Source organism: Pteropus alecto, unplaced genomic scaffold (assembly GCF_000325575.1).
Source record: "Pteropus alecto unplaced genomic scaffold, ASM32557v1 scaffold3, whole genome shotgun sequence".
Taxonomy (NCBI): Eukaryota; Metazoa; Chordata; class Mammalia; order Chiroptera; family Pteropodidae; genus Pteropus; species Pteropus alecto.
In genome coordinates, this window is record NW_006442484.1 from 12,710,558 (window position 1) to 12,729,590 (window position 19,033).

Consider the following 19,033-nt stretch of genomic DNA (forward strand, 5'->3'; position numbering starts at 1 on the left):
CAAATCTTGTTAACTGTCTAGGTAAAAAAGTGCTCAACAAAACACTGATAGCCCAGAAGACAGAAAATTGAATTAAGGGCAACAAAAACCTTTGAGTGAATGGCAGATCCAAGATAACAGCTGAGTGATAATATAAAAATATTTTAGAAACCCATCTTAATAAAATTGCTCTGTGTTTTGGGGCTACTGGACTATCTAACTTCTTTATGTTTCTGGAGCTCGAGGATATTCAATTTGGGTAGTAGGCACATTTATGGATGTGTAGGCAATCTGGGCAACTCCTAATAGGGCCCAAGGTGGAATCTAGTTTAGGTAGCTCAGCAAAGATTGGTATTATTGGGTAAATATTTATATATGACTTCTAAATCAAAACATTCTCTCATTGTTCTACATACTTAATGCTTAAACACTTGGAATGAAAGAAAGATTCCAAGAATACCTATAAAGCTATTTTAGATTTAGGAGGTCAAAAGTTCTCAAAGATAACCCAAGGTATGCATGGTGACCTAAGTGTTGACCTCTTTATTTCTATTTGGATGGGAGATGCTTGTTAGGAAGAGAAAAAAATATTTATCTTAAAATGTTCCTTTTCAAGAATCATTAATATAGAGAGAGCTAAATGTCAACAACCACAGATACACCAAAAACTACATTCTAAAATAAAATAATTCGTTTTGTCTTACACCGGAGATCACAGTTAATTGGGGGACAGGAACTATGGTGGGTAAGAATACAGACTAGAGCCAGACAGCCTCAGCTGAATCCCAGTTCTGCCTTTATTAGCTCTATGATGTGGGATGGGTCATAAATTCTATATTCCTCAGTTTCCTCATCTGCAAAAGCTGTTGATAAGGACAATGCCTATCTCCTAGCGTTATTGTGAAGATGAAGTGAGTTAAATATGTAAAACGTTCTATAACAGTTTCTGGCATATAGCACCAAGCATTTTCCAATAAGAGATTATGAACATCTTGGAAGTGTAGTTAATATAACTGTACTCTCAGTACCCAATATCACTCCAGCACATAGTAGGTGATCAAGAAACAATTGTTGAATGAACGGTGGACTCTAAAGAGTTTTCTTCTAGGATTTCATTAAAGGACAACATTGTCTTGTATCTTCAAAGCAAGGGAATTTAATACAGAACTTAGAGGCAACTTTCAGAAAAAAATCCAGGGTGCAGTGCTCGTGTACCTATACGCATTGGCAGAATGAATAATGAGAGCACAATGAACAATATTAAATAAATGACAAGGGTCTTAACAGAAATTGAAATGACTCTGAATTAATGCAATTACTTTTGGGGTGGGGGGAGGGTGCATAAGCCCCGGCATGCCCTTTTACGCTTTACTGATAGAGCCGTGACTCTGACACCATCTGGGATAGGTCAAGATGAAGTGGACATTCTGAGCTCACCCTTAATTACTCTTTTATTCGAGTGGGGGTTGGAGAGTGGGTGGAAAAGTTTCAGGGAAAGATTTTTCAAATGACACAGATTTATTAATAAAAATGCTCAGGAGCTGATTTAGACATATTTAATCTCCGAGACATCTGAAACAACATAATATCTGTAACCATTTCTTATCCTGGAAAGTCCCAGAGTCATTTTAATTTTTTTAATCCATGTATTTAGTAGTCACATCACTCCCCACTGAAATGTAGTTCTCATTTCTGAAGTAAAAGGGAGCAACGTTTTTTACAGATATCGCAAGCTAAAAGATGACACAGTTCACATCATTGAAAACAGAGACAGACTGGCTTTACCAAGTTGGAACATAGCCAGCCTCTACAGCACAGCACTCACCATATTCTGGGTGTGGCACCATCAGTTTATTTCTTGGGCAGAAATAGGGTAAGAGAGTGTATAAGTGAACGAGTGAGATAACAAATGAATTATATGAACAAATACAATAAATTTAGAGAAGGTACTAACCTACAAAGCTTTCAGTTGAAAGAGGCAGGGTCAAATCTGCCAAAGAAGGAATTTCATTTTAAATATCAACATGTAGCTAGTGGCCGCCATATTGGACAGTGAAAGCTAGAAGAGACCCTTTGTCATTTCTGTTCTTTCTTTGTCTTCTTCATAGTGTTCTCTTCTCTCACCTGCTACTTAAATACTGGGGTTCTGCACTATACCCCTGCTTTGTGACTCTGCATACTTTCCTTGGATGTCCCTGAGACACCTCACATTTTACCAAAATCTCACTCTTTGTCTTCCTGTGCAAAACAGCTACTCTTCAGGAATTTGTTAGTTCAATTGCAGGTACTATTATATACCTGGGCCTCCAAAGGGAACCATCTTCGACAACTCACCTCCCTTTTTCCACGCCATCCAACTGATGATCAGTTCTTGGTGTAGTTATATTCATCCCCCAAATTGTTTTTTCAAATCCATCTCTTGTACCCTAACTACCATTGTATACTCTAAAATCATCCTCTTTTTTTTTTTTGTATTCTACCAACATTCATTCTTCTAGCTCAGGGAATCTTAGTTCTGGCTGCACATAGAGAACTGAAAAGATGACCAGTGCCTGAATCCACCCCCAGAAATGTGTTTTTACTCAGCATGGGGTTAAGCCCAGGCATTGCTCACCTCTCTGGCTCTAGCTTTGTCCCCCACAATGGCCACACCGTGAAGGAGCACCATGCTGCAATTTCTAAAAGATTCATCTGTCCACTCTGCTTAAATTCCTTCAATGACTGCCCATCATTTAGAAAATGAAACCCAAATTTCTTAACTTCCCTAGACTTTCTATTCATGCCTTGACATTCTCTGTCTCACATCTTTTGTTCTAGTTGCTGCTAGTTCCCACCTACAACCTGGCATTTCATACCTATGTTTATGTCCTCTTCTTTGCTCAGCATCCTCATCTCTATACTGCTCCTGGTGAATGCCTATTCATCCTTAAAGACTCAGTTTCAGCATCACCTAATTTAACTGTTCTTCCCTAACTTTCTTGGGTACCACTCCTCTGTGCCTATCTCTATCAGCATAAGATATCATAAGCATATGAATCCCCCACTTCCCTACAAGCCATTTTTCTCAGGACATTCTCAGGCCTGATGTCCCTTTTAATTATTAATAGTGTCCCCTTTTATTTCCAAAGATACCCTAACGTAGCTAACAAATTGGTGGTCACCCTACCTATGAGGTCATTGAGACCAAAACCGCAATCATATTCTTTATTGTAATCTCAACGACGAACATAATTCCTACAACTTGGTCAATGTTTATATGCTCGAAAAATGAAAGAATGAAGGAAGCATATAACTGGCAAACTATCTTATCATCTTCAGAAGCAACCTTTAAGAAGTTCTATTTAAAAACTAAGCAAAACTGTATTTCAGAGAGATATCTGCACTCCCATCTTCATTGACGCATTATCCACAATACCCAAGAGATAAAATCAAAGTGTCCATCAATGGATGAAAAAGAAAATTTGCTATATAAATAAAATGGAATATTATCCAGTCTTAAAAAAAGAAGGAAATCTTGTCATTTTTGACAACACAAGTGATACTGGAGGACATTATGCTATGTGAAATAAGCTGGATATAGAAAGACAAATACTACACGATCTCACATGTGGAATCTAAAAAAGTCAAACTCATAGAAACAGAGAATAGAATGGTGGTTGCCAGGGGCTAAGGGATGAGAGATGTTGGTCAAAGGGTACAAATTTTCAGTTATGCATTATGGATAAGTTTTGAGGATCTAATGTACATCATGGTGATTATAGATAATAATACTGCATTGTATATTTCAAATTTGATAAGAAAGTAGATCTTACATGTTCTTACTACATATACAAAAAATAACTACATGAGGTGATATGCTAATTAGCTTGACTGTGGTAATCTTTTACAATGTATATGTATATCTCGATAAAGCTGGAAAAAAATAGAAGATCTGATTACATTTAAAAAATCTAAACAAAAAAGCAAATTGGCACATATCCACTCCTTAAAAATATAATTTTATAGAGTAAACTTAAGTCGTCTCTCTCTCAGCTTAACAACACTTTTTGTACTTCTGTGTGTTCTCTGGGGCCCTAAGATGTTGGAGACATTCCACATGGCCATCAGGTGGGTGAGGACCGAAACATACACAATTCCTAGGGATAACCTCAGCACATGCCTGCTGTCACAAGAGCAGGTCTATTTTCATGGCCAAGGTTTCAGGCTCTGATGCCAGACTGCCTGCATTTGAATTGTTCCCTCCACTAGGAGGACACATGACTTTGGGAAGTTATTTAAACTCTCTTAAACTATCTAAGCCACTTTTATAATGGAGAATGTTACTCTACCTACCTCACATAGTCTTTTTGAGAATTAAATGAGGAAAACTATATAGAGAGTTTAGCATGGTGCCTGTCACAGAGAAAGCCCTGAATAAACAGTTGCCCTTATTATTTTCTCTATTTTACTTGCTGGATTTACAAATAACATTTCATTTGAAGAAAGGATTTGCCTGCACTTAAAAATACTCTGTGAACGCCCTGTTCTAGAATGCTGTGATTGCAGAGATTCCAAGCCAGTGCTCCCTTGGGATCTTTGTAACTTGAGTTGCTAATGGAGCCAGTGTTATGTTACTTCCTTACTCTGCAATGCAGAGACTGAAGTCCACACCTTGCTTGTTCACTAGAACCCGTTAGTGGAAAAGAAAACACCAAAGCAAGACTCAAATTTCAATGTGAGCCACAGGTGTTGGTGGATGCCAGCTTCTGGCAGCATGGCATGAAAAGAAATGAATGCTCTTGCCAATGTTGGGAATATGGCTATAGTATGCCTATTACAAATATTTATCCTTTTAGCTGGAATACCAGGGGACACTAGGGTTTCTGTTTGAACAGTGCTTTGAGGCAGAACCCACTGAAACGACATGGAAAGCTTTGCATAAATACGGTCTTTAATGATTATGCTTGTAACACATCATACTATCAGACTGCAAAATACAGCTCGGGGGGATAAAATAATCCCAGTTATTTTCATGTAACTCTAATTCCCAAAACAGATTTGTAGATAACTTCACATAAAGTATAATAAGAGATACTCTTTCCTGGTAAATAGGACTAATAAACTAGGGTTGGAAAAGCTGTATAATATGGAGAGTTATAGCCAACACCTTTGGAGTCAAACTGACGTAAGTTTGAGAAAATAAAATACTTAGGGTGTCTGAAACAACACAGATGCAAAAAAAATTTAATTCTCATTGTAATAATAATAGTAATTATTAATAGTGTTATTCTCAGATTTTTAAAATAATTCTGCCAAAGATGATCACATTGCATTTTATTCTACCCTATTTTTGTTTTTTCACTGCTGCTGTTGTTTGTAATTTTAGATCAACTTCAAAATATCTACACAGACTTAAAACCTGGCTTCAAATAATTTCAATTTTCTCTGAGGAGTTAGAGGAACCAGCACAGAGCTATGAAAATGAGATTGAGGTGTCTGCATTTTCATGACCAGCAGGCATAATAACTTGTTCTAAAACTGTTTGATCTTGTTACCATTTCTGCTGAATACTTTGAGTCATACAAGGGTATAGAATGCCTTTTATTCAAAAGCTTCCAAAAGAGAGATTGCATCGACAGAAATTCAGAGCAAGCTGCTGAAAGGCTGTATTAATCCTGATCCTGGGATATTACACTAAATATTTGACAGAAATCTAAATTTTCCTGTAACCTTCCACTAAGAAGATAATCTTTTATAATTTTAACTATAAAAGGGGAAGACTTGATCTTTTGAAATGGAAAAGGTGAGCCTAATTGAATTTCCTTCTTTGATTTCTTATTAAAGATGGGACTAGATTGAATCATATTCAATTAATGATTATACTTGGATATATTGCTCTTTGCAGAAGCTGCAAATAAGGTTAACAAAGGCAGAAAAAAGTTGTAGGGGGCAACAGTGCCAATTCAACACTTAAAAAGTGAGGCATATACAGGAACCTATCTCAATGTCATTTATTTATATAATCCCGGAGCAGGCTGGGCCATTGTTCCTGACCAATTCAAGGATCGAGTGTCACATTGTGTGTTACTGAGCATCACCTATGGAGGAAAACAACTTACAAATCCTGCAAATAATTACCCAGACATGCCATTCTGACCTGCCCCCTCTCTTGACTACCCACTAAGTATACCATGATCCTCGTCATTGTTGATGCAGTGCACAGCTGTCATGAACCCATCTCAACCTCCCCACGCCACCCACTTTCCAGCCACCACAGTTCAGGTTCAAGACTGTCTTTCTCCATAAGGCTTTATGCAGTACTAGTAACCACAGAAGCATGTCTTATGAACTAATAATTGTGATATGAGATCTGACAAGTAAATTAGCACAATTAGTCTAAATGCTTTAAAATTGGAACTGTTTAGGAATACAGTTCCTATAATTCTTATTTCCAAAAAACTCTCCCTTCTATAAGCTTTTCTAGGGGTACTTTTCTTCTATATCTTAAACAATGGCATTTTATCACCATAGAAATTCACATTTTTTGCTGTTTCTCACATCTTTATTTGTGTATTACCTGCATAGCGATGGTGTAAGTTCAATGGCAAACTGGCCAGCCCTTTCTATTCTTCAGTGTCCACAAAGTACAAATAATAGGAGCGTGATTAGTACTTCTCTAAATGCAGCTGGTATATGTGTGGGTGTGTGTGTAGGAGGTAATATAATTTTGGGAGACAGAATCTAGAATTATCCTCCCAGCTCTGACTCTTGACATTTGTGTGAACCTAAGTTTCCATATTTGTAGACTGGACATAATACATTAAATAATACACACATTGTGATGATACTATATGACATTTGTGCAATAGAAGCTCGATCCATACTCATTTCTTTGTTGAACAGAAATACTGGTGTGAGGAAGGTTTTCGGAATATGAGATGGATGAAGCACATGGCTCAAGAGCACAGACTCCCAAACCAGACTACCAGAGTTCAAATCCAATTCTAAACCTTTTGTCTGTGGGATTTGGACAAAGTGCTTCATGGCCTTGTGCCTCAGTTTCCTCACCTGTGAAATGCAGATACTAATTATATCTACCTCCCAAGATTGTGAGGGATAAATGAGCTAACACATATACATTCCTAAGAGTGCTTGACACAGACAGGTATTGGGCTTTAGTATTACTAAGAGTGAGCCTACTTAAGACACACACATGAACTTGGTTAATTTTAAAGGACTTTTAAAACTCTGGATCTGTAGTTCTGTGAAGAAAACATATATACTCTTGCCTTTTAAGTCCCGCATAAGAGAATGTAACACTCATACTGAGACAGCCTCCACTGCTTACACACACACACATACACACACACACAAACTGGAGTTGTCTCGGTTTACCTTTTTTCCTTCCTCTGTCACAGCCTCCACATCTGCTACTTGCAGTCTGAAAACTCAACCAATTTATGGTCTGCCATAACCAGCTAGGAAGCTGGACCCGGAAGGGAGAACTGAAGCTAAACCTGATATTTAGTTTGAAAGATAGTTTATTAGAATATCATTCTCCTCTGAAAATGGCCTGAATGAAGAGCCATAAGTAACTTAGATGCCTGTGGAGGAGAGGTCCAGACTCAGAGTCTGGCATTGAATTGGACTTTCAATGAAACTTCCAGTGAAATTCATCAATGTCTAAAAATTAAGGATCTTACAGCAGCTGGGCTATGTCAGCACAAGGTGCATTACTGAACCAGCTGGAAGCCTTCACAGAATTGGGAAACGAAACACTTGCCAAGAAAGACTAGGCACGAATTGCCCATATAGTCATACATCAGTGAAATTGCACTTGGCAAAATAATTTGGTAATTCATAGAAATGGAATAGAGTGAGCTCAGCACCAAAATGAACAATGAACTAAGACAATAAACTAACTTTGTGACCTATTCGGTATTTAAATTCTTTGAAACAGATTTCGTCCACCATCACCATTTCACGTGGCCTTCACACTGCCAGCCTTCTCGTCTCCCTTTTTCCAGTCACTATTCCTTTTAAATGTAACCTTCAGAGGATATCCCAGTTGCTTTAGCTATTTCCCAAAGAAACTCAGGGGAAATTAATACCATGTCCACGATTTTTATTTATATGTTTATAGAGCCTTCTCTGTATCAAGCTCATTCTTTCAGTCTCTATTAAAAACTCTGTCAGGTATCATGCTTTTTCCTACTCACAGATATGATTCAAATGCATGTCAAATTTGGGAAAAAACAAGAAATGTGCTCACACTGCTTTCAGAACAAAATAAAATGTAACAACAAAAAGAACCTACTGAAGGAACACAGAGCATGCAATTTTATAGGAAAATCTAAGTCAAGTGTGCAGGATGGCAGATTACCAGAGAGGTATCCGCAACTCACTGCAGGAGCATTGGGTAGATGTCAAATGAAACCTGAGTCTTTGTGAAAAGTAACAGACACAAAGGAGGCTATTATGGCCTTCTGAAATGGCAGGTGTTCTCTCACACTTGCGCTCTGTTCAGAGAGAGAAAAGGAGTCAGGTAAATAATCAAGACAGGCAGGAAGAGAAGGAGGTAGAAGGGAAATAAAATAGGAAGAATTATAGTAAATGGGCTGAATTAATGATCCAAACAGAGCTGTACAAATAGCAGGTGGAAGGAAGATTATAACAAAGAGAACCCTCCTCTGGAAAGACCCCCCCAACTCCTCCGTATACATCAAAACCTTCCCTATCACCGAGTCACGGCTGAGGCTATATCTCTGTAACTATTGCAAGCCACTTCTTAACTGGGGGTGCTTTTGTCCCCCAGGGGACATTGGAAATGTCTGGAGACATTTTTGGTTGTAAAAACTGGGAGGATGCTACTAGCATGCAATGGATAGAGAACAGGGGTGCCGCTAAACATCTTACAATATGCAGGACAATCCCACAGCACAGACTATCCATAGTGTTGTGGTCGAGAACTCTCATATGCATCCCAAATCCTCATGGCTTTGAATGTTAGTTCCCTTTTCTGGGTATGTGTCTTTTCTGACTCTGTGTCCAGTTTAGAAGTATCTTCGGGGTATGGGCCACACTTGATATCTCATGTCATCACCCAGCATTTTGAGCACACATAGTGCCTTGCACATGGTAGAGAGTGTGTGCAAAAGTGTGTGGGAAAAGAGAAAAGACAAGATGTGTTTGTTTTCCTGTGGCCAAAGCTGGAAGGAGGCACTTCTTGGCATCATTATTGCCAAACCTTGCTGGGCACAGAATGGCATGAGAAAAGCATCATCCTCATCTGAACAACAGGGAAGGGGAAGCTGCTCAGGTGACAGAGACAGGCCAGGAAATAACTCAGTTAGAAATGAAGAGGTGGGGACTAGGCTGCAGCACTGCATCCAATTGTCAGTGAAAGAAAACATTGAAAAATGGGCTTTTAAGTGGTGCTGTTAACATAATTTAGAGAAAAGGGCAAATGCTATACAAACCAAGTAAAAACCGATCTGTCTGCCTCACCATGTTATCAAGCATCTGCTGGTCCTTCCCACAGAATTTACTATAAGTGCACCTGGGCTTTTTGAGGCTTTTGCTGAGCAGAAATGACATAGATAGCCTCTCTTTTCCTCTCTCCCTTCCCTAGCCCATCTTTTCTACAACTTTCTTTCCAATCTAATCAGCCCAGAAAAAGTACCACCACTACCCCAGGTCGATGTTGCTGGCATCAGCACCACCATAAAGTCTTCCAAAGGCCCATCCTCTGCCCACCCTCTTGAGTGTGAGTCTCCTATCATACTCCTTCATAACTGATGGATCTAAAGCTATTGCCCCACTGGGCTGTGGGCCAGCTGCTCTCTGGTGCTGTGACCACGCATTATCCACCTTTAGTTTACCAGCACCAAGGGAAGGGCTAGGCATATACTACATGCTTGACAATTGTTTTTGAACTACTGAAGAGAAGACTTGTGCCCCTCTGAGACTAGCCACTTCATGGTCAAAGGGTCAATTCCTGGCCAGTGCAGCTCAGCTGGGCAGTTTCAGGTTGGGCCATCTCAGAGAGCTGGTAGACTGGCAAAGTCTGCAGGCTTGATTGCATATTCCACTTGGGAATAAGAGGCAGTCACGAAATTCTTCTCTTAAAATGTACCTACCATAAACTGCATGTAAACTTCTAAGCACTCATTTTTAATAAAGATGAAAGGCATCTGAGTCTGCCTCTAGATACCAGTCTTTTAAGTTATATGAATTGCATGGTTCCAAAGACACATCTGCCAAGATGTAGCTTTTCTTTCTCTACGTGTCTGATGGCAAAAAACAAAAACAAACGCTTAAACTTGTCGATCTAGAGTTTTCTTAAGCCAGTTTCCTCAGGGATTCAGGTTTAGAGGGCTGTCACATTCAGCATTAAGATGCTCTCTTGTCTCCTTGCCCTGCCTGGCTGGGGTCAGCGTGAGCTTCACAAGCTCCTACAGGAGAGCGGGGAAAAGCAAGTCCGCTGCCTGGTCCTGCTCTCTCTTACTTTAGTGCCAGCCTTTTCTCTAGACCTCTCTCTTCTGGTCTAGACTAGCAAAAGCAAACAAACTATACCACTCCAATGATAGCCATGGACTGGTCTTTAGGGTCCCCTAACTTCCCGCTCAGGTTATCTGGCATGGTCAAGCACTGAGGCTCAGCTCATCCCTAACAGGAACTCTTCTGCTTCATTCTGATGCTCCTCTGTGAGACTGGTCCTTCTCCTTTGGGCCCTTTCTCACCTGCAGCTCACTTCTGGACTCTGTTTGCAGGAACTTCCTGAGTTCTTTGAGCTGACTGCAACCTCTCTGGTATCCATCACCTTGCTGCCATTCCCACTATGCTACAGAGCCCAGAGCATGTGCCCCAAGGTGGATGTGCCCCTGCCAGACCACTCCCCTGGACAGTCGCCCTTTCCTCTGATTCCCTGGCTTCTAGCAGGATCCATCAGTTGCTGCTCCAGCTCACTGTTAGGTCTCCTGCTTCCACTTCAAACCTGTTATTTCCTCTTCAGACTTCAGAGCTGTTTTCTCCACTGGAGGAGGGTAGGGGAAGAAAGGATGAGGAAAGGGACCTCTTGAGTCTATTTGCTTTCTCCTAATGATCTTTCCTGTCTTTTACCTTGACAGTTGCCTTTCGGACCTAGAAGTCAAGATTCTAGCAAGCTTATTTATTGATATGTGTTGGACAATTTTCATACCCTTGCCCAGGAAAACTGACTACTCCCAAATGCATGCAAGATCATTAATCAATGCACAACAAAAACTTAATATAGGATTTGTGACTTTCCAACTCATGTTAAGTGTTTTCTTAAATATTTAAAATATTTTTTAAAATGTTTAATATTATTTTTTAAAATTGCCTGTGTTTTTTTAAGTCTAGTTCATTGTCCGAAATGTTCCCATTCTTATGCACCTCCACGTGCATTGAAGCATTATTCACAATAGCCAAGACATGGAAAGCACTTAAATGTCCATTGATGAGTAAAAGGATAAAGAAGATGTGTAAATGTATAAAAAGAATACTACTTAGCCTTAAATTTAAAAAAAAAAGTAAAATCTTGCATTTGTGACAACATGGATGGACCTTGAAGGCATTATGCTAAATGAAATAAGTCAGATAAGGAAAGGTAAATACTGTATGATCTCACTTATGTGTGAAATCTAAACAAAAAAGAATGAACAAAAACATCAAGCCTATAGATACAAACACCGGATTGGTGGTTGTGAGGGGCAAGGGACAGGAAGTGGGCAAAATGGGTGAAGGGAGCCAAAGGCACAAGCTTTCAGTTTTAAAATAAATAGGTCATGGAGATGTAATATATAGTGCGGTGGCTGTAGTTAATACTGTATTGCATATTTAAAAGTTACTAAGAGAGTAGATCTTAAAAGTTCTTACCACAAGAAAAAAAAATTGTACTGTATGATGATGAATGTTAACTAAACTTATTGTGATGATGTTTTACAAAATATACAAATACAGAATCACGTTTTATACTTGAAACTAATATAATGTTATATGTCGAATGTAGTTCAATTAAAAAACAAGCAAACAAAAACAAACAAACAAAAAAACAAATGTTCCCATTCTCATGACTGACCTACATGAAGCCTTTAAATAAAGCTGGTAGGTGTCCAGGACTCCGACAGTTCGGCCAGATGGAGAAAGAGAATACCAGAAAGAATGAAGGACTGGGGTCCTCAAGTTTTGGTAACACGACTTAGAGAAGCACCCACAGCATTTTAGGGCTGTTTAAGCACAATGAAACCACTAAATAATGGCACGAGGGATCCAGAAACTTTGCCAAATTGTAAATAGCTATTTAAGACAAAACCTAGAGGGTTCTTTTTAGAGTTATCCATTTCCTGGTGTGGCTTGAAAATACCTTCTCAATCTACAAGAGGAAAGTTGAGACCCATCGTCCATTTCTCTCCTTCCTGTCAAACACAAGGGTAATGAACCCTGCCCTCCTTATCCCAGCGGGGTGCTAAAAGGATAAAGTCAGATAACGGATGTGAGATGCCAATCTAAAATCAGGAGATTATTAGAAGCCTCTATAACCCTGGGTGTTATCTGTGGGGATTTGCCAGGGTTCTGTGTTTGCCTTTCTTGCACTCTGATCCTTGCTGTTCCACTTTATTGACTCAAGCAAAACAAGAGTCAGAGTTCCCCCCTCGCTTGATTGTCAATACTCTGAACCCAAGGCCTGACACCTGGGCCAGGTGGTGGCCTCCCAGCTCCTTTGAATCCATCTGTTCTCTGAATGTTCCCTCCTTAGCTGACCTCTTGAACCTTCTTCAGGCATATGATTCCCACTCAACCCCCGTGGATGGTTTTCTCTATGCAAAGAAATATTTAACTAATTCTTTGCCTTTTAAGATCTCAAGGGGACTAAATAGATGCTAAATGATAAGAAAAGATTTCTTAGGTCATTTTGATAATTTTATATGAGGCCACTAAATATTTTCTTGTGACCGAGTAATTCATTTGGGAAAGAAAATAATTTATTAAAAGGCTATTCTTACCCAAGAAGGCAGTTGCAAAAGTATTAAAAAATTTAATTATCTCTCTCATGTTTCACTGCCTTGAAACACCTTCCAACTCTAAATAGGTCTCAATTAAAATGAGAGATGGGTTTTTGAAAAGAAGGGACTCATGGTAAGAATGTTTTAGAAGTTGAATCGTATAAATTTAGTCACAAATAACTACTCAACACTAATCTGAAAAGCCAACATCATATAAGGTATTGTGGAAAATATACAGATGTTAAAAATAAATTGCAAAGCAATTAGATTTAAATGAAATTAATTTTTTTTTAAAAAAAGAAAACATTAGTTTTTAAAACATGCACATCGGACAAGTCTCACAAAAATCTGTAATATACTTACATTTTTATTATCATTTTGTAAATGAGAAAACAAAAGTTCGCTTTTGTACACCTTGGATAAAAATCCCAGATCTTCAAACTCCAAATTCCCAATCTTTCTCATTACACAACACTCAGACCTTTGGTTTGCAGCAAATAAGTGTCCCTCAGAGGAATAAACACAAGGTGCTATTTGTTCTTCCGGGGAGCAATCACTTCTTACTGCAGTGATCTCAGAAGGTGTCATAAGGGGTGTTGTCACTCCAGCTGATCCCAGAGGACAGATGGGATTTTAACAGCACTGGGAGAGTAAGGGACAGTTCAGAGAGAGGACAGGGGAGTAGGTGAACAGAAGCACAGAGGTAAAAGGAAGCTAAACAATTTTAGGAAAGAGCAATTAGAGCAGTTTGCTATAAAATGGAGCCCCTGGAGAAACAACAAAGGAGCAATAAGTCAAAAAGATAGGTTTCACTGGACCTTATTACTGGGATATGGGATTTCGATATCATTCAGTGTCCAGCAAGTGAGTATTTGTGGCAGAGTGGCGGTGGTGGTGGTGGTGGTAATTTCAAATGAAGATGGCATGATTAGACTCGTTTTTCAGGGAAACTAGCTTTGCCTTAATGCAAGACAGACCTGCAAAGGCAGGAGGTGAGGACCAAACAATTATAGAACACAAAGTAGGAAGCTCTCTCCAGGGTCCAAGGAAGAATTAATGCAGTAATCATGGGGAATGAGGGGGAAAAGGCAGAGAGATGAGAAACATAACAATTAGGAAATCTAAAAAGCTTAATTTATAGATGGCTGAAGGTTAGAGAAAAATGAAAGTCTTATGGTTCAAGTCTGAAAAGTAGAAGGCAGATTAATATCATAAATATATACAATCTTTAAAAAGGGAAGTGTTCAGAAGCCTGGAGATTTCAACGGATAAAGGAAAACAAAAATGACGAAAACAGCTAACACGTATTTACACACTTACTACGTACCAGGCATCTCTAAGCCCTTTACTTGTATAAATCATTTAATGTTAACCACAACTATTTGAGCTAGGTAACATTATTACATCTATTTTGATGATGAGGACACTGAGGCAAAGAAAGTTAAAACAACTTGCAACAACATCACCCAGCTAGTAAGTGAAGGAGGCAGGAAGGAGGTGGGCCCAGGAAGCCTGCCTCCAGAATCTATACCCCTGACCACCATGCTCTGCCACCTCTCTAAACAAGCTTGGTCCTAAACATGTTGGCTTTAGAGTTCCCTGGAACTACCAGGTAAAGATGCCTAATAAGAAGGTCAAACTCAAGCTTAGAAGTATAACTGAAGCTCAAGTGCACATCAGGAAAACATCTGGGCAAAGGTGACAGCTGGACTTGCAGAAGAGATGAGATGACCAAAGAAAAGGGGCAATGAGAAAGGAGAAGCAGTGAGAAGTGAAGGGGAGGAGGGGACAGAATGAAAAGTGAGGGGGAAAGAGGAGCAGAGATGGAAGACAGAGAACACAACTTGGAATGTGGATGATTAATGGGTGAGTTTCAAGCACAATCTCAATAACATAAAATGTGAAAGATGAGTCAGGCCAAGGAGGCACCCAAGCAAGGGCCACTGGTTAACATGAGATGGTGATTCTCCACGGGATGTGGGTGAAGTTCATGGCTTCTTGGTAACAGCACCAACATGGATTGTAACTCCAAACTCCAACACCACCTACCATCCACTTACTGCCCTTCCCCCAACCATGCCATCGGTGGAATATAAGCAAGTTGTCATGGACCCAAGAGAGGCTCAATATATGAAAAAACTCCATTTGCATCTTCTGCTGAGAGGCATGTAGAATTCAGAGATAAATGACAAAGTCTCCGAAATCCTTCTTTTAGAAAAATAGTGTTCTTATGTAAATAATAAACTCAAAGTTAATCTGTTTAATAACTTATTTTCAAAGTCTGTTTTTGTGTGTACGTGTGTTTTTTTTAAATTTTAAATGGAAGAAAACTCAAAGTGTCAAGGCAGTGTCATCTGCCCTCCGATTGGTGCCTTAAAGAGTAGCCGGGCTGTTTCTGCCTGCTGAATCAAGGTTCCACATACCGTAAATCCAATGGTTTGTCCATATGTGTGGGCCACTTGGCTTATATAACCCTAAGCTTGCTGCTGAGAATACTCACTGACTGAAGCAAGCACACCTATTAAACATATCACAGATAGGCCTGCACAAAGAAACAGACACAGAACCAAATAAAGCAGAAGGGTTGGCAGATCAGTGTCTTAAGACCATATATGTAAAATTTATACTTTCAGTTTTTTCCTCCTTGCATTTTGATTATGTTAACTTCTAAAATGAAAACAAATATCATTCTCCAGCTGAATTTATTCTGCCCTTTGTCAGCATTCTTACCAATAAAAGGTTTGTTGTTTATTCTGGGAGAAAAAAAAAGGAGCACAATTTGTAAGCTTCTGGAAACTCTTTGCCGCAAATTAAACCTTTAAACTATTCTGGCAGGGGGAAGTGCATGCATTTCATTGACTTCAGAGAAGAACAAGCCCAAATTTAACTAATCCATTCTGTATAGAGTCATGTCAAGTAATCCAATTGTTTATCCTGAGCAGTCAAGAGGAAAGACTTGTTAAATCTAAAACAAAGTAGCACATGTAAGTGCTTGATTTGGTTTTCTTCAAGATTTCTCCAAAGGCTGCAAATTGAACTCTACCTAGAAGTGCATGTTTGGGCAGCTTTTTCTTAAAGAATTTTTCCCCTTTAAAAATCTTGATAAGAAAAGAAAAATTGATAAAAAAGAAGCCCAAATTTCTGTAGCTATTTTAGTCTTTTATTCTATATTCTACTTAATTACTCTAGCCATCTTTCTCCTTGTTAAAAAACAGCAGAGGTGGACAAGACGCTATATTTACACAGACATGTGTAAGATGTACACATGAACAAAGATATAGGCTGTTCTTCATGGCCCTTTCTTCCCTCTGTGGATTTGATGTACTTTGACACTTGTACGCACTTTTTCTATTCCTCCAGAAGAGCACATGTAGACTATGTAAAATGAATTTTTCTCTACTAGACTGAAAGTACAAAATAGAGGAGGAGTTTTGGTCCACAGAGTAGCTGCTCTATAAGTCTTAGATGGGTCAATGAATGAATCAATGAATGAATGTTCCCTAAACTGCTATCAAATCTCATCTTACGTGTACTAGAAACTGAATTTCTGACCCTGGATTTTGCTCCTCTTTTCTTCAACTTTAGCCTGAAGATTCAGCACTCTTGTGCCTTAGGCAAAAGCGATTGCGAGTAATGTTTTATATTCAGAATATGTAAAGAAATTTTATGATATATTAGAATAATGGGAAATTATCAAAGCATGTGAATGGCACTTTCTAGATTACGGGGAATACATGTTCTCCTGCAGATAGAAATACTAAACCCAGATACCTCTGAAATTTGAAAATTGACTCCTTCCAAACTTGAGAATTCTCTGAACAAGGAAATATAGTGGTTTCCCCTAAGGCATAGCAGTTCCCTTTAATAATATGCCTCTTTAACTTCCAAAATGCTCCCTCTCCAAGATCTATAGACCAATCTGAAATGGATTTCATGTCAAAGTCAAGGTCACGGATTGTATCACCTTGACTTTATCATCTTTTCTCTTCCATATTGATGTGAACGATAAAGAGTTGTTAAAATATATAATTAACATCATTACGCCTCATCCAAATCTCAGTTTTACAGTATTTTCTTTTGAAAGAAGTTATAAAACTTGGAGACATAAAGACTCTTAGAGGCCGAATAGCACAATTTCTGTAGACTGAATTGCATGATGACTCTCCATCAAATAGCTGGGCACCTATACTTCAGTACTATCAGTTCTCAGAGTGCACCATCTTTCAGGCTATCCATGAATCTCAGAAAAGAGGTCCTGTTACAAAAAGTATATCTTCCAGAAACATTCATTGATTTGTCTAAATTTGGCCTTTGGGAACAATACAGGCTAAAGCTGAATCCCTCTTACACACACACACACAAACAAACACACACACACACAAACAAACACACACACACACACACATACACACACACACAATAACAACCTTTGAAGATTTAAAAGAAAGCTCATTTGTTTAGTCTGATTCTTCTTATCTGTTCTTCAGGCTAACATTCCAAGTTCCATCCATTCCTTAAGTAGTATCATCTTGAGTCATTTACTCTCCTGCCCAATTCTCTGAATACATTCCAAAATGTCCATCAAATTTCTTTTAATATTTGGTAACCTCCACTAAACACAGTTATTTTCAGTATAATTTGACCAGTGCAAAGTAGAAGATGATGACCTCCCTCATTCCATTAATACAGCCTCTGGCTTACACATTACCTTTTGGGGAGTCATTCACCTTGAGATTACTGTTGACTATTTAAATATATATTGTTAATAAACCAATAGACCTCTGATGCTCTAAGACCTCATGGTTTCAGAACCATGTCAAACTTCACATTTATTCTGTTAAACATCTTTGTTCATCTTTCTTTATCCTTTAATATCTTCCTTTGGCTAAAACTTTTTTAAAAAATCAACCATGTGCTAGCCTCAAATGGGATATGCATAAATTCTATTATTTTCACTCACCATTGACCAAAAACTTGAACAGCCCCAGGGCCATAAAAAGTGTGTAGCATGCCACAAAAACCTTCTGGTTGCCATCAATTTCCCATTGGGGGCAATAATTCAACCAAGATCTAATCTGCCACATAGTGAGTGTTACAGTCCAGACCACATTTCTCCACCTTTACTACAAGGAAAAAATGAGAAACCTTGTAAAAGGTTTCCACATGCTAAAACCAAAATATTCTGGCAAAAAAATTAGATAGAGAAAAATTTATTACTCAACCTGTGTGTCCTGGGTTAAATAGTGTCCAACCAAAAATTCATGTCCACTTGGAATATATATATATATATTCAGAGGTACTATCAGTTCTCAGAGCTCACCATCTTTCAGGCTATCCATGAATCTCAGAAAAGAGGTCCTGTTACAAAAAGTATATCTTCCAGAAACATTCATTGATTTGTCTAAATTTGGCCTTTGGGAGCAATACAGGCTAAAGCTGAATCCCTCTTACACACGCACACACACACACACACACACACACACACACACAATAACAACCTTTGAAGATTTAAAAGAAAGCTCATTTGTTTAGTCTGATTCTTCTTATCTGTTCTTCAGGCTAACATTCCAAGTTCCATCCATTCTTATCTGTTATAATATATATAATATTTTTCTTTTCTCTTTCCTGTTTGTGTGTGTGTGTTATCTTACTCTTAACTATGATTCATGAATGTCCTACCACAGAATCTATCTACAATATGAATATGCTCTTCATAGATTATTCCATATCATAGAGGTACTCTCTGAGCAAGTAGGAAATTTAGCAATTTGTAGAGTCTAATCAAGAATAGTTAAGTAAGACCAAGAAGCCATCTTTTACTCTGATGTTATGGTCATGGATTTCACTATGTCCTTTTCATCAGCAGCATTCATTAAATGCAAAGCAAATTCATTGGAAACCAGCTCTCACCTCACCCTTCTCCACATTTCACAGTGCAAAGAAATCAAGGCCAAAACTTCAGTGAACAGGTCCAAGATCTATTTGTATGCAGATATCAGCTTCTACCCCAGTTGCACATGAATATCCTTTCCAGTAATCAACTTTATCAG